Genomic DNA, 22,078 nt, shown 5'->3' on the forward strand with positions numbered 1-22,078 from the left:
GTTATTTTAAGTTTTATATTATTGAATAATCAGATGTGTTGAAGGGGCCACCTTTCAGGTTTTGTGTGGGGTAGCTGGTTCATTATTGGATGATAATGATAAAAACTGATGCATAATATGTCGAGAAGTCTTTCTGAATACATATGTGCTGAAAGGCAATTTAAAAATCAATCCCACATTAGCCTAGGTATAATGATTTATAAATTTCTATGAAGTGTCAGTATATCCTGGAGGTACATGTAACTGACATTATAATTAGTGATACGATATTTCTTTCATAATTAGTTATGCATATTCTACTAGATTGCATACTGGTTTGTTACAAGATTGTCCTCCTTTGAGGATCTGCCCACACCCTAGTCCAGACATTGAAGCTGCTCATTTACAAGATTGAGGCATTTATATTCATTCTTTCAAGGAGAAGTATGATTTAAAGCTAATGTCCTACTCTACAGATTTGTAATTGGACCTTGTAATTTAAGATCTAATTTGGATCCAGACTTTTGGGATCATCTTTTATGGTGGATGAGGTTGTGACTGCTCCCATTCCCTCATGCCAGTATACTCACCTCTACTACTGCACCTGTTGACTTTTAATAGCTCACAGTGTTCCCCTTTGACCATCACCAGGGTAAACAGATGGCCCACCCCTGTACTTCAAAGTGAACTCAACCCTGTGGTATAATTCATGCTCTATCACTCCCCATAGGACCAGGCTGAAACTTGTTTCCAGGACAGACTATATCTATGTTTAGCTTTCTTCTCCTGCCCTATTGTTCTTGCTTGCCTCCCTCCCCTTCTCCCAAGAGCACATCTCTAATAAATCACTTGAACAAGAAATCCTCATTTATGTTGTGCTTCTAAAGAACCCAACCTTGGGACATTTCAGATAAGATATATAGTTTAAGGCTTAGTCATTCAGATGCACTTCACGATGATCCAAAAATAGTGGTAATTTATGTATTTGACAATAGTAATAGAGCAGCTTAGACATCATTGTCCATAGTTTTTTGGAAACCCAGATTTTATGAATGCTGTTAAAATCTTTTCTTGATAAAAGGATGAAAATATGTCCAAAATGTCATATGTATCTTACATTTAAAATAGTGACATAAAGGAACTGTCATATGTTAAGCCATCTTTTTGACCAATGGAGGACACTAGTGAGAAAAGTAGTAATTAGAGACTATGTGCCTTTAACTGTAGTCCTCATCCTATGGCTTCTTGATATGAACTTTAGACTAGACATATCGCTTCCAAGGTTTCTATAACTCACCAGAAAAGGTGACATTGATAATAAATAGCTAAAATTCACTTAAAATATACTATGTATATCATTCATTATTTTGACAATCCTTTGGACATAATTATCTTCATCAAAGATACAGAGACCAAAGCTCAGACTCTTTGAATACTTTTCTTGTATTACCAATCTTCTATGTGTAAAGTATGAATCAAGCCTAGACTTACTGGGCTCCTTAGCCCAGGCATTCCCTGCTGTAGCACCTTACCTCTCTATACATTTTTGGTGTCCTGAGAAGTCAATTAACCTAATGGAGGTGTTGTAATAGGCATTGGTTGGACAGGAGGACAGATAGGAGCAATAATTGGCTTGCTTTCATGATTCTTTATTTTTCACACTAGCTTTTGCTTCTCTGCTGAAAGAAGTATTTTTTACCTGAGCTGAGTAATGTTCGCAAAATTTTCATTAGTAATAATAGTTGTTTTTTTATTGCTTTTGTAACAAATTATCAAAAAGTCTGTGCCGAAAACAATACAGATTTACTATCTCACAGTTTTGTAGGTTGGAAGTTCCACAGAAGTCTTATTGGGCTGAAATCAAGTTAGAAGGGCTGAGTTGTCTCTAGGAGACTGGAGACTCTAGGAGAAAGTCAGTTTTCTTGCCTTTTCTAGCTTCTATAAGCCACACATTCTTTGGCTGGTGGCTCCTTTCCTTCAGGTTCAAAGCCAACAATGTCACATTCCTCTAACTCTCACTTCATCACATCTCTTTCTCTGACCACAGCAAAAAAAGATTCCTGTTTTCAAAGACTCTTGTGATTAGATTGATAACCATCCAGATAATGCAGAAAAATGTCCCTATCTGAAGCTCCTCAACCTTAATCACATCCTTAAAGTCCCATTTGCGATGTAAGGTAACGTAGTCACACGTTCCAGGGATCAAGGTGTGGATATCTTTGGGAGGAGGGCACTGTTCTGCACAGCAATAGACCTACATTAATAATTTTCATTGGTATTATTTTTTTCAAAGTAATGGGGATATTTAATTTTTAGAAGGATCTTTTATCTAATTTTTTTCTAGTGTTGTCTATTCTACTTCTACCTCTCCCTGACAGATATTGGGAACAGGAATTAGGACTGTCCCAAGCCTGTTTACAACAGCAATCAACAAAATGTTCTCTTGTCTTTCCCAGGGCAAAATTCCTTCAGGAAGAAGCCAAAGGGAAGAATCAGTGAAACAATGTGTGATTAGCCTGTTTGATTCAATACTATTGACTGTGACTAAATCAATGTAGAAACTGTAAGTATATTCAATATCTGGAATCTCACAGGTACATAAACTTAATAGAATTGTTCTATACATAAATCATATTTGGGTCTCATATTTATGTGATCTCATTCTTTATCTTCTGCACAAAACCTATGAAGACTTCAGATTTTTCCTCCAAGATGAGCCTGGTTTAGGGTTACTTTGTTTGTATGAGATTTTCCTTCATTATAAACCGTTGCCATGAAGTGAAGATCCTGTTACCGAGTTCACTGGGAGAGGTGGATATGCAGTTCACTGTCTTTGAGATGAGCTCTTCTTGGTCAGATTTCACTTCATTTTGTAGAAGCAACTAAAAATGTAAAGCATTTTTCAGCCCTACTGTCTCCTTATTTACTGTTTTTCTACGAAAACTTTTTGATCTGATATAGCTCCCTAAACTTCCTACCTTAACTCACTTAACTCCAAAAATTTGATTCTCTCCCAATTAATTCTGCCACTTAACCCTCCCCCATAGAAGTTTCTGAAATAATGATTTTTTTTCTTGGCCTAAACTATTTTTTCCATGTGAATTACCATACACATTTAGGGGTTCCATTGTTAAATGATTTTGATAATATTTGTAAAGATTAGATTTTCTCAAAACAGTACTGTAGTTTATTTCCCAACTATGCTTTAATCTAGTCATAAACTAATGATTATTTTATTTACTAATTTACCTAATTTTGATCAAGGGAACCCTGTTAATAGTATAAAAGTCTTTTCTTTCAAAATCAAAACTATCCCTAACAATTTTTTTTTCATTTTTTCTCTTTGGTTTTGCAGATAGTGTTATTGATTGATTGATTGCACAGCAGTATGTGTGTGTATGTGTGTCTATACATATATGTGATATATTATTTTGTAGGGAGTAATTTCTTTTGGCAATGTAGGAGTGTTAATTATCATTTAGGAGTGTAAATAATCATTATGTTCTCTAATTTTTCCCCTTACTCTTCAGCTGCAGTTTCTTAGTTTAACTCATTATTATATCAGAAACATTACTTGTAAGCCTATACTGGGGTATTTTATAATTTTGTGGTTGTCTTTCTTTGCATTGCTGTTATTATTTTTTTCATCTTAACATAAATGTCTGGAACAGTCACCTTGGACAAATCACTAAGATGATGTGTAGAATTCTCAAAAAATTCAAAGATTGTTGTCTCAAATGTGTACATGTAAATGGTATTTACAGTGGAGGTGTTTGAAACATTAAGGTACATCTGACTCATATGCTCAGACTCATTTTAAATGGGAAACACTCTAATTAGCATTTAATGTAACAGCGGCACCACCAACAAGATAACTGTGGTAGGCAGAGTTCTAAGATTGGTTTCACATTTGTACCCCCTGGTAAGAATTACCTCCCCTTGAATGCAGGTGAGAACTGTAAATATAATGGGATATCACTCCCATGATTAAGTTACTGTATCTGACAAAGGGGAAAGTATTTAGCAGTAGTAATTAAGGTCCTAATTGGCTGGCTTTAAGTTAATCAAAAGGAGATTATCACGGGAGGGCCTGACATAATGAGATGAGCTCTTTTTGAAACGATTTAGTAGTTGAAATGGGAAAAGTCAGGGAGAGAGAAACAGCAGTAGGTGTACTCCTGTTGGCTTTGAAGAAAAAAAACCACAAAGTCACAGAAGGGTCATGTGCCAGGGAATGGGGGCAGCCTCTAATTGCTGAGAGCCTCAGTCTCCCAACTGTAAGTAGATGAATCCTGCCAACAACAGGTAAGCTTGGAAGAAGATCCTGAGCCCCTGATTGTAGCCCCAGCTAATACCCTGACTTCCTCTGTGGAGACTCAGAGCAGAGGACCCAGCTCTCCTGTGTCCAGACTACTGCCACACAGGACCTGTGAGATAACAAATTGGTGTTGGTGTAAGCACAAAGTTTGCGGTGATTTATTATATAGCAATAAAAAACTAACACAATAGCTCACGTTTATTTAGCTCTTTTTATGTGCCATGTTCCATGCAATGGATATTACATACATGATTTTACTTAATACAATAGCTCTATGAAGTAGGACCTGTTATTTTTAAAATTTTACAGATGAGAAAATCAAGCCTTAGGGATTTCAGAACACTCGTGTGCAGGTCACAGAGCTGGTTGATGAAGGAATTGGGATTTGAACTTGAGCTCTAAATCTCTTTGCTACATTATATTCTTTAATATGAAACGTTCCGCAAAATAATGCATGTCATTTTTGTTCTGATTACCACCAGTTCAAATATTGTCCTTATCTCATGCATATCAAACAAGCGACAAATACTAAAGAATAAACAGCCTTTGGTGAAATATAATTTTTTGGTTGATTTCATAAAAAGGCCTTTATATGAGTACCTCACCAATTTTAGAAGAAAGTCTTCTGAAAAATAAATCTTTCTTAAAAAGTTACTTAATTGCTATTTTACCTAGAAGAAGAGCAATCTATTTCCATCTATCAGGTAGTAATGAGAAGTCATTATCTTACACTCTTTTTTAATTAACATCAATCCTGATTAGTCAGAATAAGTTAGGCTCTTTGTCTTTTTTCCATAGTTGTGATTCTTCTGGTACAGGAGTCATTCAATTATGTGTTATCATGTATGATCAGTCACAAAAGGTGGCAGTATAATTATATTACTGCATTTCAAATTTTACTTTGCAGCATATTTCAGTGTTAAAATGTAAGTGTGGTTCCTTTAAAATGGGAAAATAATGATGCATATTTTTTCATATTAAAAACAAAATGTACAACATTTAATAAGGCTTGGGGATTTTAGTAGCTAGTATTTGTCATAATAGGCATTGAACACAATAGTAAAAATATCAGAGGTACTAATTGATTGTTGCTACAAATCATTGGAGGGGAGGGTTATAGTGAAGGAAAGAATTATTCTGACTGGAATGTGCAATAGAATTTTGAAAATTCAATTGATGATTTGGCAGTTCTATATGGCAACCTTGGCCATCATTTAAAACATGATTTTCCATTCATCTTTTTAGGGTTTTATGCGTGTATTGAGAGAGCCCCTATCTCATTTGCTTTTGGACCAAAATCATCTCCCCTTCCCAATGTGAACACTAAAAACTAAATAGTGTAAATACAACTTTATTCTTTTTTTGATGGGATGGAAGTAGGTATGCAGATCTTGCACTAATTACCTAAGTGACTGGCGCTACAATGGAAGTAATTATTAGCTGCCCTCACAGGAGGGAGGGGGGGAGCAAGTAAACATTCTATCCTCCCAACCCTCTCATAGAAGTACTATGCCCTGCATAGGGTGGAGTCAGCTAATCTATCAGTGTGAACAGAAGTTAGAAATTGCACTATCTCTAACCTTGCTTTGAAGAGGCAACTTGATTCTCTCGTCATACCTACAAAACCCTTTTGGGGTCAGAACTCATGGAACAGAGGGAATTTCCAGCCCTGCATAGCAGACATCAGGGGAAAAACAAAGGGTGATTTGCTGCCCCTGGCAGCATCGGTACATTATTCTTCCCAGTGTGACTGCAGCATTCTTCCCACACTTCCTGCGCTCTCACATTTTCATCAGTTCAGCATCACCAGTGACTTATCACCCCAAACCGACCACATTCCTTTTTTTTTTTTTCCTTCCACTTCAGAAGTATACTCGAAATTATTTTTCTGTAAGAATTTTAAATTGTGCTCTTTTCTGTGGCATTTGTTTGGTATTTTTAAGGTTAAGCAATCATGTTTGACACCTAAATGAAAAACAGAATGGTCTTCATCTCTCTTGAGCTAGCAGTGTTACAGATCATAGACTTTGCCCAGGAGAAACCAGGTTCTTTATTTGCAACTCAAACGATTTTTACTGGAATCATTTGCTCTGTTTCCATTACTTGACATAGGCATTGGACAAAAAAAAAACCTTACTGTTCAGGCGTTGCAGCATTACTAAAGAGAAAGCAATCTTAAATACTGTGGCTTTTGCTCTAATTTAACAGAGGTGATTTAGAAATAAAATCAAGGAGAGGAAGGGAACAATACCTTTGTGGGTTTCACCTTCTTCTACTAATAAACTCTTGATTCTTCTATTAACACAGAAGATAAGAAAATACCAGAGCTATTGTAGAAATCTGAACAGGGGAGTGAAACAGACCACAAACTTAAACATGAGATTGCAACACAGTATAAAGCTTGAATCACCAACTTGTTATCTTTTGATAAGTGATTCAGTATAATAATAATAATAAGATTTGGAATTTAGAAATTGAGTTCTTTTAAATAAAACTAAGATCTGTTGAACAAACGCTTTGCACTTTGCGTACTAGGTGATTGCAGTTCAACTGGGCAAAGTGTCCGTAGGACATACATAATTAAAATTTTCAGAATAATTTTGGAAGTACTCCTAGGAAACCCAGGAGAAAATTTCACTTATTTACGTAATAGTTTCTAAACAAGTGAGACCATCCTACAAGCCTGTGAGATGCCCCGTGCCCAGCACAGTGTCCTGCACACCATTCAGTACCTATTTGTTCAGCTGATATGGTCTTAAGGAGCACGCATTGTTTTTTCCTCAGTCTTTGTAACCCTAGCACCCAGTACGCCACCTGAGACATTCATTAATAATAAATGCTAACTGAATATTTGTTTTCAAATAAATAAATTTGGCTATGTCTTCCAAATTCCATTTTAATGTTGAGCACACTTATGTTATTTTTCAGCCTTACTGTGAGTCTCCCTAATATACAAGGTGTGTTAAAAAAAAAATCCAGGTGGCAGGAATTAGAAAACATGTGTTCATCTTGGAAGGAGACTGCTAATGAAGACAGTGTCTGTGCTCGTAAATCAGTGCTTTATAGAAGTGTTGCCTGAATAACATCTGCGCTAGAATCACTTGGCACCGCTGCCCCACTCTGGGACTTTTGAATCAGAATACCTGGGGGGAGGGCTCCAGAACCAATGGTTTTGTATGATCACCAGGCAAAATTTGTTTATGCTAAGACCTTGCAATTCAAGGTGTGGCCTGCAGATAAGCAGCATCTGTGACAGCTGCAACCTGTAAGTCTCAGGCCCTCGCCCAGAGCTGTGGCATCAGAATGTGCATTTCTACACACATTCCCAGGGGATTGATTGCACTTGAGAATTTGGGAATCACTAGGTTGAAGTTTCAGAACTACCACTTCTATCTTAAATTATAAATTGAGTCTCATGCCTAAGGATCCGTTCTTCAGTTTCTCCTATCAGGACACACTCCCACTTTGTTTCCTACTGTCGCTGGGGGAAAAATCATCTGTTTTTCAACCCTGCTCCTGTGAGCATATGAGACTATGATGTAACTGTGTTTTGCACTAGACTGTGGGCTGTAAGGTGGCAACAGCTATATCTCCTTTCATCTTTCAGCGCCAATACTGAATGCTCATACAGAGTACTTAGTTGAATTAATTGAATAGGTTAATTGAACTAATTGATTTCATTAATTGAATTAATATCAAATAGATAAATGAAAACTATCTTAGATTGGGGGAGGCACACTTTTCAAAAGAGAGAAGACTAGTTTTTTTTAAGTTAATGACTGCAGTTCTGATTTCTACCTTGTTCCCTGTTGCGTGTATTGGCTGTAATAGGAAAATAACTATTTTTGCGAACATTATGGTAAGAAGGTCTAATCAAGTCACTAATCATCAAGTTCTCCAGGCTCAAGCATCACAAATTAGCCCCACTGACTTCCAGCCTCTCTTCAGAACTAACTTAGATTTAGCCAATTCTTGTTTTTCTGTGCCTCTCAAATCACCATCTCCAATCTCCTTATTTCTGTAGCCATACTTCTTTAACCATGAATATGTGGGAGGAGAACTCAGGGTGGTAAATGGCCTCAGGCTGAGAGATGCAGGGGGTCAACAAAGCTCTGTTGTTTAGAGGGCTTTTATTATTTTCAGACTTAAAGCTGAAACCATACCAGAAATCTGAGCTTTGGAAAACTGGCTTCATATATATTATTTTGTGACTATATCAGTTTTTCTGATGTTCTTGTTTATATTGTCTTACATCTATATCACCCCAGATAAACTATATCTTTCTAAAAATCAAATATAGTCAGTTCTCATTATTCATAGTGGTTATGTTCTATAAGGTCCCCACTTGATCCCTCAACACTGTATTGGGGGATGCTGAACAATTGCTCTAGGGGAAGTATAGAATTAGGTTCCTGGGAACATTAGTTCACATTTTTATCAACCAATCAATATGTAACTTTGTTTTATGTGTTTTCCCGTTTAAAGACACTTAATTTCATATATATACTGTTGATTCATTAAGATGGACTTCAAAACCAGTAGCAATATATATATAACTCATGCCTGAATGAAGTTTATCCAACACAGGTGCTTTTTCCACCAAGCACACTGCAGCCTTTTTGCATATAAGAACAGTAGAAAGACTTCAGCAGTACACTTGGGGACCTTTATAAAGAGCAAAATCACCAACAAAAAGCGCAAAATGTGAAAAACATGGCACTAAATCGTCTACCAAAAGGATAGTTAATTACACTGTGAGACCTGAGATACAAAGGAAGAGGTGCCTTCAGCTGTGATTGTGCATGTCAGGTGGCTCAAACTTGTCACAACTTTACTTTGCATATGTCCAGGAATGAGTACAAAAGTGGTATATTGATTTTGGCATTGCAAATACATTTTAGTAAATAGGCCAACTAAAAAATACAGAATTTGCAAATAGTGTGGATCAACTGTTCTATGTTTTCGATGTTCAGGGACTTTCCTTAGTCTTTAATATGATCTTTACACAGAGATAGATATTGAATTAATGAAGTGAGTCTCTCTTTTTTGTGAATAGAAAAGTCTTCTAAATAAGCCTGTGATTGATAAGTCAGGATTAGGTAATGCATGATTCAATATATAAATATAAAGTATTGTGTAAAAACACCCACACAAAAATTCAGGCCATGTTCCAAGTAAATATAATTAAAATTTGTCGGACCCTAATTTTATGCTAGGCATTCTGTTGAAAACTTCCCATATATGTGCATTCTCCCTTTATGGAAGCTCAGAGTGGTGAAGTCATATATTCAAGTTCACACCCTTAGTAAGTGTCAGTTATTTTCTTGACTAGAATGAAGTAAATTGTATTGCCTCTTTGTTGAAAATAACAGTTAGAATCATCTACTATGATACTAGCATATATCATGTGATAATGAGATCACTGGTTAAATCTATACATATACATGAGAGTGAGTGAGAGTTCCATTTGGTTTACAAAGTGATAGTATTCAATCACTGGTTTCTATATCTATTGTTCATCATATTTTCATAAACTGTAGAATCCATAGCTGGTCTGTGTTTTTTTTCTGAAATATACATTGTTAAATATGTCTATATTTCTACATATGCACAAATTCTAAATTTGATAACACCTGCATGTTTTTCTAGCACATAAAGCATAAAATACTTTTTGTGTTTTTGAACTATTGCTTCATGTGAAAGATAGCAATGAGGTTTATAATTATTGTCTCTTCCTTCTAATTGTACTTTCACAAATTAGCCTCCAGACCAAATCCCATTGTTGAAAGCTAGCCCGCCACTTCATCTTTCCTACTTCTCCTTCTCCTTCCCTTCCACCCTAGACACACACACACACACACACACACACACACACACACTTGGGTTTAACTTTTCAATCTGGGGCTTTTGAGTCAGGAATCCTATTGACAGCAGATTATGGAGATACTCTCTTCCCGTTATGTCAGCACCTTATGACCAATTGTTTGCCCTACGGAGCTATAATAAAATACAGCAGGGTTCAGCACTATTGGCACACTTGGTTTAGAGGAAGCTCAAGACTGGAACTCCATAAAAGTTTCAGGTCAGGATAAACATGTGGAGTAGCTGAACAGAGAATAAGATTAGTAATTAATTAGAAAATCAGTGATTTGTCTTTATTTCTATGCTGTATGTGGAGTCCTCTTACTTCTATGCCCATAAAGTCTTAATTTTCTCTGGCATCTGCCATCACGTTTTACCACATCATGCTAATTCATCTTGCTATAAAAGTTATAAAATGCAGGAAGCTTAAATAAGTCTGGAAAGTGCTATTCATCACTTTTTTTATGAAACAGAATATATTTGCTTTATTTACAGTATTGGCTTCATGCATATAAAATTTATGTGAAATATTATTGCATCAAAAGAGTATAATGTGCATTTCTTGCATGGTACTAAATTTATCTTTAGTAAACAAAGACAAACAAAATGACAATAGTCTCTGATCTCAATTTGCTAAGCAATCCCTGTCATCACTCTTGTACTTTTGTGAGTTAAAAAGTTATGATTTTGATCCTAATTATTTATACTATGAATTCCACTATTGCACATAGAGTCCATATCCTGTTAAGTTTCTTTTTTTTTTTAAAGATTTTATTTTTTTAAATTTTTATTTATTTATGATAGTCACACAGAGAGAGAGAGAGAGACAGAGACACAGGCAGAGGGAGAAGCAGGCTCCATGCACCGGGAGCCCGACGTGAGATTCGATCCCAGGTATCCAGGATCGCGCCCTGGGCCAAAGGCAGGCGCCAAACCGCTGCGCCACCCAGGGATCCCAAAGTTTCAAAAAACTTCATTTTATTAATTAGCACACAGTGGTGCAAATGAATATCACTATAACCATAAGTGATACATTTGTTGATTGCACCAGCTGGTGAAAACCTGGCCTAATCCTACCCTAGGGGCAGTGATCTAGACATGAATTCTGGGCCCAGCAGCCCGAGTTCAAATATTGCTTATCTCCTAATTAATGAATAAGGCCAAGGTACAATAAACAATAAACAATAAACATTCATGAAAGAATGAAGCCTAGAAAATTGAGTATGTTGCCTAATGTTCACAAATCCAAAATCAACAGTTACCTTGGTATAGTAACTCCCTATTCAATACCTCATCTAAGTTGCTTCTTAGGAATGTGAATAATACCAGAGGGACCATTTCAGGTAGAGGTCAAGGTAATGACTAAAATATATATATGATAAACTAGGATTTTAAATCATTGAGTTAATTTTTTTTAAAGATTCTGTTTATTTATGAGAGACACACAGAGAGAGGCAGAGACGTAAGCAGGGGGAGAAGCAAGCTCCCTATGGAGAGCCTGATGTGGACTTGATCCCCAGGACCCCAGGATCATGACCTGAGCCACCCTGATGCCCCACTGAGTTAATTTTGAGGGATACTAAGAACTTATCTTTGTGGTTTTGAAATTTTCCCATTTGTTTTGGTCTCTGCTTCCCCTTCCTGCATTTTTCTGGGTAAGCTTTATGAGAAACCTATCAATGTGTTATTCTAGTATAAAGTAGCAGAAAAGTTCAGTATGGGGAAGTATGTTCTGGCCACAAGAGCCCAGGATCTAAGAGGTTATACTTTATGAGAGCACCAAAAAGCACATAAATCATACTGTCCTCAAAGATTTAGAAATAGGTAAAAGGGGCCACTCCATTTGGCTCAGGATTACAAAGATTAGAAGTGAAAGGTTGAGGCCTCATGAGCTCCTGTCCATTATGTAATGAAGATGATTAGCTTTCTGGCTTGCTAAATAAAATCGTATTCGTAATAGAATCAAAAACTTTCCTGAAGGTCAGACATGCCATATTTATTGCTTCCTCCTTGTCTATAAGCCAGAACATTCTGTCACTGTTGTAATACAAGCCAACAAGAGCCAAATAAATCTTTGATTCTTTTGGCTCACTCTGCCATTAAACACAAGCCATTGTAAAGTCATGAAAATTACCTGAGAAGGAAGTGGAGAAATTGGTTGGTTCAGAAAAGACCACCACAGTGATTAAAGGGATGAAAAATATGACCTGTCTGAGAGCTAAAGAAGCTGGTGCTATTTAGTTGAAGAGAAGAGAAGGCTGAATGGTAATTTAGTAACTGTCTTCAAATTTCAAGAGGATTACTACTTCTGTTTTATCCATCTTTACAGATTTCAAACTACCAAGGAATTATTCTGAATTTTTCCTGTAACTAGTACATTTGATTCACTTTATATTAATTATAATGTTTTCTCATTAAAAAATTTGAACTCGTATTTGGCATTCTTCCATTTGAAAGAATAGTAGGAAGAGATAATCAAATAAGGAGTATTATTCTGTTCTGCTGCTTCGTACATCTGAGGAATAGTTCTTTTTTTCTTGATACAAACAAGTTGTGACAAGTTCCTGCCATTTATCAACCTCAAATACCAATGGGTTAAATTTTTCTGTTACTTGGCTCCGGCTATGTTTTGCGTTACTATTGCCAAGCCTTAATAATAATGACAAAAAGGAGGAAATGAACATGTTAGAAGTTAAATTGCATTCCTTGTCACTTTGTAAAGCGAAATAACAAGACTTGGAATCATTACCTTGTGTATTTCTGAATAAAGATTAATTTATAAGGTCTCAATTGTTTTGAAACCATCAGTAAGCATTTACTAAATGTCAAATACTGTTTAGTACTACTTTTTTTTAAACTTTTAGATTTTTATTAGTAGTTTTCTGAAGAATCAAAATAGTTACCAAATTACTTTAGATTCATCAAGACTGTATATCCTTTGTATTTAGATCTTTAATGATGTACAACAGAATATAAAACAAACGAAAGAGACTGATTTCTATGACTAGGTATTACTTGTGTCATCCTAGAGCTGGAGGGAGAGGCCTTTCTCCAAAGAGAACAGAGGTGGAGTTGGTGCTGGGCTACTTTATTTGGGAGAGAGTGGGGGGTGGGGGGGAGAGAGAGAGAGAGAGAGAGAGAGAAATGCCCTTAGAGCTCAAGATGTTTTAGTCTGGTGGTAAAGATAAGTTAATGAAGTCACGGCTGGGGAGCAGTGCCTAATCAGATACATGTGTGCCTCAAGGAAGTACAAATCCTGGGTGAGCTAAAACACACAGAGCTAGGAGTCTAACTAGCACTCATTGGCTGCTAACTCTTGTGCTCCGTTCCTTTTAGTGGCCCCATATCAAGTATATTTCCACCAGGCCATTTGATCTCTTTTTGTTCATTTTGTTTGTTGTTTTTTATATCTGAGTTTGTCTGTACTCCTATTTTCTTCATAATTTTTTGTCTGTCAAAGCCTCAATCTTTTGCTTCTGTGGTATTCAAGCTCTTAAATTTCCTGCTTCTGTGAGCCACTTTCTTCTATTTCTTAATTCAAATTCCAGAGAAGGAACGTGTGATTATCCTGCTCATTTGCACACCAGATCATGTCCCAGGTCACAAGCCAAGCCTTGGGTCAGGAGCCAGGGTTCATCAAACTCACACTTCCTCCCCAGGGCTCTCACTATAACAGGAGCTGGGGCCTTACAGTTTCACTTGGGATGAGAGAAGCACATAGCTGCTATCACAATTTGTATTTAAATTTTGAAGAAAATATGAAATTTGGATAATTGGGAGGAAAAAAAGATCAAGTTTAAAGAAATGTCTGGAGAAGACCAAGATATGAAGATAAAACACAATGATTACGGGGCTCAGAGAGACCTGCTTACCTGGGGATACTCAGAGGAATAGTGCAAATAAATATATCTGATTAGGTAGTGTGAGGCCTGGAAATAGAAGCTCTCTAAAGCAGGATGAGATGTTAGACTGATTATTCTTGAGTCCAGAAATTTAACAAACAATAGTTAAAGGAATATAGTGGTCCCATATGCCAGTGAAATAACTGAGTAGGAGTTCCAAAATCAATAGACACCTCCACCCTCTTATTTTTTGTTACATTTCATTTTATCAGCAAGAGAATCTTTTAGAGAGAAACTTGGGAATGGTTCATTACAGGAAAAGATTGTATTCCTTTTGCTTAGAGAACTATGTAACACTCAAGGAGCCAGGAGTTGGTAAGCTGGCAAGTGGAGAAAGTACCATTTGAAGGGTAGACAATGGAGCCTGATCTTAGTGCTAACCTAACCATTAACCCTAATCCAAGCCCTATGAGAAATCATCTTTGAAATGACCCTTCATCCTGGAAAGCATGAAAAGTTAAACTGTTCTAAGTTTAAGTCTTTAAAGCTTTTTAGAATTAAATTAAAATTACACACACACACACACACACACACACACACACACACACGTTGTGTCTGTCTTGTACTTTCTTTACATCGACACAGATAGGAAACTAATATAATTGTTTTCCCTCCATTTAGAAAGACATGTGTCACTGATGATTATTTTATTGCATGGTGACTCTGGTTTAATATTTTAGTCTCTGTGCATATTAAAGTAGAAGAAGGACAGATGACAATCTGATCAAGAACATTATGTACAAAATTGGTGGTTCTTCTAATAATAGAAGGGTTCCAGTTTGCTATCCCTAGACAGTTGATTTGTATCCATCAACAAAACAATTCATGGTATTGAAAATCTGCTTCCAGTGCTATGTCATTTATCAAATGATCCATGAAAGCATAAGATATTCCTGCTGCCCACAATAAGCTCATAATTTATTTGAGGACACAAAACTCATATACATAAAACAATTCATGAATGAGACATATTCATGTACCATATGGAGGCAGGCCCTTCTTTCACTATGTTTGCAGAGGTCCAATTTTAAAATATATTAGTACAGGGTAAATTCTCTGTGTTCTGATGCTGTCTTTTGGAGGCGTATTTTACTTGCATACTAGTTAAAGAACATTCATTTGAAATTTTGTTAAATTCATATTTACCTAACATATATTATCTATTATGTGTAAGACATTCTCTTTTAGATATCATCTTGTTTAATCTGCACAGAATTTTAGCTCAGTACATGTTCTTTATTTTTAGATAATAAATGGCTCAGAGAAGTTAAGTTGGGTGGCCAAAGTTACATACTTATTAAGCGTTGGTGCTGAGATTTGAAAATTGATTTTTCTCATTCCAACTTTAGTAGTCTTTTTACTTCCTATCCCATAGCCTTCATATAATGGTTGTGTGGATAAGGGATAGAAAACTGATTATACCTTTTTACTAGGCATTGACAATTCCCAAAGCTCTATAAAGCAAAACAGAGAGAGGTGGACACTACTTGCCCAGATATAATAAATTCTATTGTCTAGATGATTAGGGTTGAGACTGTTATATTTAAGATGCTAATTGAGGCATATAATACCAAAAAGGAAAAGTTTGGGAAAAGTATGGCCAAAGTGGACTAGCATCACTAGGAAAACTTCACGGGGAATTTGACTAATTTCTTGAAAGTTTAATAATGATTGTGTGAATAAGTATCTTCATTTTACTTCTACAGTAGTTGGTGAAGTTTTCTATTGTAAATCACTTTCACATATAATATCTCATCATTTTAAGAAGCTTTGGGGTTAGGCATAGCAGATATTGCCTCCTCTGTCTGTTAAGGAAATCTGTAAACCTTCTTTCTGGTTCTTCTCCTACAAGCTTATAGGACCCCAACACCATACATGTCCCATCAAGAATTGCTGGAGTGCTGGGGGTAGGGGGTGGGGAGTGGGCAGTGGAGGTGGTTTTATATGTATTCATGGACTAGTCTGCAATAGCTGATTTTTCTAGGCTCTGGTAGGGTTTCTTCTGGGGGGTCTTCATCTCTACTATCACGTTCACTGGGTGCTACCACCAACAATGTCATTGCTGTCATTCACTGGTCTCACTACTGGTGTGCTGGTGCCTTCAGGAAGCCAGAGTTGGACAGAGCTCTCTAGACCAGTTGGGAAAGTGCTTTTTCTCCTTCTGTATATTGTGATTTTAAAGATTCCAAATGTTCTACAGTTTTTTAGGACTGTTATTAGTCACAACCCATTTTCAAGATTCAAGATATGAGCTCACGGGTGGGGGACAGGTAAGAGAAAACGTCAGCATCTGGTCTCACCAATTTGACTCTGACCATTAAGACTGTTATGTAGTCAAAGGTCTGCTAAAAGTTTCTGTTTTCCCTAGTGATGATTTCTTAGTCCCTTTTGCCAGCAGGCTCCTGTGAGGCCAGAAACTTCTTTAACAGAGCAGACATGCCTTGCTTTTTTCTGAGACCTAATGGTAGTAGGTCAAGGTGGAACCTAGAATAAGAGGCAGGTCCAAAACTACTGGACTATTATATAACTATAATAGTAGTTATAAAACTTATAAAATCTTTATTTAAAAAATCAATACATTTTATAATGAAAAATTATAATTCGTATAATAAAATTAATACATTTTAATTAATTCATTCCAAGGTATGATATAGAGATGTAAACAATGGGAACTCAGATGGGAAAAATTCAGACAAATCCAGAGAGACATATATGAGTTTCTTTTCTAATGGGAAATATGAGTTCCTCTATGCCCTAAAAGGTTGCTGGTGGTTAATTAAAAAAAGAGAAAAATATATAGACCTTTGAGTGCTAGATAAGAAAATTTCCAAATTTTCTTTCAATATCCTTTTAATATTCAATTAAACTATGTTCATGCCATGGCTTATCTGTAGCCTCCTATGATATACAGCTTATAGTTTCCTCCTATTTCCCATAATTTTAATCACTTCATAGTTATAAATATGAATAGCATTTCTATATAAGATCAAATGTTTTAGTAAGATGAAATCCATTGATTACTACTTCTTGTATTATAGATTATACTTTATATATTTATATTACAGAATACAGTATAAGAAAGACATCTTAAATTCAGTGTTTATAATAAAACAAATTGGATTACTCATATCCATATCTTTGAGCAACCATCTGCTGTACCAGGAGTCTCAACACTGGCTTTTTCTGCAAAGAAAAAAGTAACATCAAGAAAATATTTTAGAGCTACTTTCAGATCCAAATTCAAAATTTTGGCTTGGACTAAGCACTCAGTGGAACTTCATTAGAATTGCTACAGACGATGTGATTGAAAACAAGAGTCTGCATTCTTTCTGCAGAGACAGGTCTACAGAATTTAGAATACAGCCCTGAGAAGCTTTAAACAACAAGTCATGATTTCTTACTTTCCTTTTTCATTTGTTTGAGAAGATAGTTTTCCTTTCTTGAGGGGGGTAAAAATGAGGCCATTAGTTTCGGTTTCACTCTTTTATTATTGTGCCAAGCTCAGGTCTCAAGTTAAATTTTGAGTTATTTCTCCACCTGTGTGAGTAGAAGTGAGCCCTTTAAAAGTGAGATTAGTATTGAGAATTGACCTATTAACAGGTAGTATTGGAAATTGATAGATTTCCAAATTAACCTGTGAACTACAAATCAAGTTCTATTACCATTTCCTCCTATCACATCAGTGATGAGGAATGTCCATACCAAATGCAGGTAACAAGAGGCTGAGGTGAACTTGCCTGTCCCTTCATTGAGTTTGTTACCTTTGTGCAAAGCTCTCTTAAAACATTTATTTTTCTAGGTGTGAGTTACATGTTTCTTAGATAATTTGAGTACTATTATTTATTTGAATACTCACATTGTATTGATTTTTTTAAAAAATATTTTATTTATTAATGAGACACACACACACACAGAGAGAGAGAGAGAGAGAGAGAGAGAGAGAGGCAGAGACACAGGCAGAGGGAGAAGCAGGCTCCATGCAGGGAGCCCGACGTGGGACTCAATCCCGGGTCTCCAGGATCACGCCCTGGGCTGAAGGCGGCGCTAAACCGCTGAGCCACCCAGGCTGCCCTGTACTGATTTTTAAAATATCAGTAGAATAAGCTATAATATTACTTTAAGAGCAAGACAGAAAATAGTAGTGGCTAATGATTACTTTTTTCTTTTCAAACAATTTTATTAATCTAACAATCTTCTGCTGTAATCAAAGATGTTTTTATAATAAAATCGAAGGTTATTTTTCTGTGATCTGAGGGTTAGGAATGAGAATCCTCTTCAAAATAATAGCCTCCCACTCATCAGTGAGAACTTCTGGAATTCTGTTCTTCTAGAGGTCCATGGGGGATGGAGAGTTGTTAAGGAAGGAATGATGCAGAAGTGAAGAGAGAAGCATCATTCTCTCAAAGAGGGGAGAGGGTGTGATCTCCAGGATTCTTTGATATCTTTTTTTTTTTTAGACTATATATTTTCACGAGCAGTTTTGGTTCAAAGCAAAATTGAGGTTAGAGATTTCTCATATATCCCCTGCCCTCACATATGCATAGGCTGTCCCACTATCAACATCCTTCACTAGAGAAATACATTTGTTATAAGTCATGAGCCTACATCCAAAGCCCACAGTTTACATTACAATGACTCTAGGCATTGTACATTCCATGGGTTTGGACTAATGTATAGCAAGATGTAACCATTATTATGGTATCATACAGAGTATTTTTATTGCCCTAAAAATTCTCTGTACTCTGCTGATTTATCCTTCATCACCACCCCCAACTCCTGGAGACCACTGATATTGTTACTGTCTCCATAGTTTTGGCTTTTCTAGAATGTCATATAGTTGGAATCATACAGTATGCAGCACCCTTTTCAGATTGGCTTGTGTCACTTAGCAATATGAATTTAAGGTTCCTCTATGTCTTTTCATGGCTCAAATAACTCATTTTTTGAAGTGCTGAATAATGTTTTGTGTTGTGGATGCACCACAGTTATTTATCCACTCACCAACTGAAAGACACCTTGGTTGCTTACAAGTTTTGACAGTTGCAAATACAGCTGCTATAAATAGCTGTGTGCATGCAGGTTGTTGTACAGACCTAAGTTTTCAGCCTTTTTGGGAATATACCAAGGAATGATTGTTAAACGATATGGCAAAAGTATGTTTAGTTTTGTAAGACACCACCGAGCTCTTCAAAGTGGCTGTACCATTTTGCATTCATAGCAATGTGTGAGCATTCCTGTTGCTCACAATCCTCATCAGCATTTGATGTTGTCAGTGTCCCAGGTTTTGGCTATTTTAATAGGTGTGTAGTGGCATCCTACTGTCTTGATTTGCATTTCCTTGATGGTATAAATGTGAAGTAGAACATCTTTTCATATGCTTATTTTCCATCTGCATATCTTCTTTGGTGAGGTGTCTGTCAAGGTCTTTGGCCCTTTTTTAAATTGGGTTATTTTCTTATTGAATTTTAAGAATTCTTTACATATTTTGGAGAATAATCCTTTATCAATGTGCCCTTTGCAAATATTTTCTCCCAATCTGTCTTGTCTTCTAATTCTCTTGGCATTCTCTTTTACAAAGCAGAAAATTTTAATTTTAATGAAGCCCATCTTATCAATTATTTCTTTCACAGATCATCCCTTGGTATTGTTTCCAAAAAGGCATTGGCATATCCAAGGTCATCTGCATTTTCTCCTATGTTATCTTCTAGGGATTTTATAATTTTGCGTTTGACATTTAGACCTCTGATCAATTTTGAATTAATTTTTTTGTGAAAGGTATGAGGTCTCTAGGTTCTTTTTTCTTTCTTTTTTTTTTTTTTTTTTGCATGTGGATATTCCAGCACCATTTGTCGCTCCCTTGTATTGTGTTTGCTCCTTTGTCAAAGATCAGTTAACTATACTTGTGTGGGTCTATTTTGTGCCCACCATTTTTCCATTAATCTATGTGTCTATTCTTTTACCAATAGCATATTATTTTGATTATTATAGATTGATAATAAGACTTGGAGTCAGATAAAGTCAGTCCTCCAACTTTACTCCCTCCTTCAATATTGTTTTATTTATTCTGGGTTTTGGGTCTCCATATAAACTTTAGAATCAGTTTGCCAGTATTTAGTAAAAAAAAACAAAAAAACTTGCTTTTATTTGGGATTTCCTTAAATCTATAGATCTACTTAAGAAAAACTGACATCTTGACAATATTAAGTTTTCCTGTCCATGAACATGGAATATCAATATCTCTTCATTTATTTAGTTCTTCTTTGATTTCATTCATTAGAATTTTGTCATTTTATTCATACAGATTTTGTATATATTTTGTTAGATTTATACCTGAGAATTTAATTTCAGGGATGAAAATATAAATGATAATGTGTTTTTAATTTCAAATCCCATTTGATTATTGCTGATATTTGCATATTAACCTTGTATCCTGTGACCTTGTTAGAATTGCTTATTATTTATAGGAGATTTTTTTTTTTTTGGTCAAAAAATCACCCACATTATAGGTGATTATGTCTCCTACAAACAAACAGTTTTATATATTCCTTCCAGTCTGTATCCCTTACATTTTATTTTCTCATTTTACTACATTAGCTTGAATTTCCACTATGATGTTAAAAGGAATGGTGAGGAGGGGCAACTTTATCTTGTAACTGAACTTTAATGGTAAAGTTTTAAGTTTCTCATCATTAACTATGATGTTAGCTTTAGGTGATTCATAGATAGTCTTTATCAGTTTGAGAAAGTTTTCCTCTTTTCTTAGTTTACTGAGAGGTTTTTTTTTTTAATCATGAATTGGTGTTAAAGTTTTGTTAATTTTTTAATGCATCTATTGATATGATCATATGTTTTTTCTCTTTTGGCCTGTTGAGATGATGGATTACATTAATTAATTTTCATATGCTGAATCAATCTTGCTTGCCTGGGGTAAATCCCACATCGTCATGGTGTATAATTTTTTCTAATTTAATTTGCCAATATTTTGTTGAAGGATTTTTCTATCGTTTTTATGAAAGATATACTGTCATCTGGCTTGGTGTTGGGATAATGCTGGCCTTAGAACTGTTAAATTCACATAATGAGTTAGGAAGTATTCCTTCTGCTTCTATCTTCTAAAACAGAATATGGGATCCCTGGGTGGCGCAGCGGTTTGGCGCCTGCCTTTGGCTCAGGGCGCGATCCTGGAGACCCAGGATCGAATCCCACGTCGGGCTCCCGGTGCATGGAGCCTGCTTCTCCCTCTGCCTATGTCTCTGCGCCCCTCTCTCTCTCTGTGTGTAACTATCATAAATAAATAAAAATGGTTAAAAATTAAAAAAATAAATAAATAAAAAATAAATAAAACAGAATATAGAAAATTGGTATAAATTCTTCCTTAAATGTTTAGTGGATTTTACCAATGAATCCCTCTGGGCCTGGTGATTTCCATTTTGGAAGGTTATTAGTTATTAATTCAATATATTTAATAGATATAGCCTATTTTTACTTTCCTTGATATCATTGTATTATTATGTATTATAAGTTTTGTTCTACACTTCATTGTCTAGTATTGCATGAGGCACTTTGGTTTTTACATCAAACTGTTAGCTCCTTCAGGCAGGGAATGAGGACGCCACTGGTAAAAGGAGATGAAAGACACAACAAAGAGAGATTAAGAACACAAATGGTCCCTAACTTATAAGAAGTGTAGTGATATCAAAGAACAAAGCTTATATCCTATACAGAGACATTTAGTGGATTAAACTGAGATGTTAAAATAAGAGTCAACCATGGCCAGTGCCACCACTAACCCAGAAAAATAGGGCCCAAGAACTTGTTCTCATGCTTCCCTACTCTTAATATTCTCTGACTGGGCCCCTTCTCTAAGTGTGTGAAGCTTTTCTTGGTCTAAGGATATGCTTTCCCCTCGGAACCTATGGCCACTCATTCTAGACCAGGTTCCAGCAACCCCAGTATTCATCAGCTAACATCCAGTGCCTGTATGAACTTCTCCTCTATATCCATCTTCCCAGTTAGA

At 35.9% G+C, this 22,078-nt stretch overlaps 1 long non-coding RNA gene across 15 annotated transcripts in view; it reads left to right on the plus strand.

The window, feature by feature from the left end:
* Positions 1-22,078, plus strand: part of LOC140624701 (uncharacterized) — a 360,972-nt gene that overhangs the window by 60,170 nt on the left and 278,724 nt on the right. For all 15 annotated transcript variants that reach the window (XR_012024165.1, XR_012024173.1, XR_012024164.1 and 12 more), the window contains exon 2: positions 2,436-2,542. This is a non-coding gene — a long non-coding RNA (uncharacterized lncRNA). The remainder of the gene's footprint in view (positions 1-2,435; positions 2,543-22,078) is intronic.

The sequence above is a fragment of the Canis lupus genome, chromosome 35, assembly GCF_048164855.1.
Source record: "Canis lupus baileyi chromosome 35, mCanLup2.hap1, whole genome shotgun sequence".
In the NCBI taxonomy this organism is placed as follows: Eukaryota; Metazoa; Chordata; class Mammalia; order Carnivora; family Canidae; genus Canis; species Canis lupus.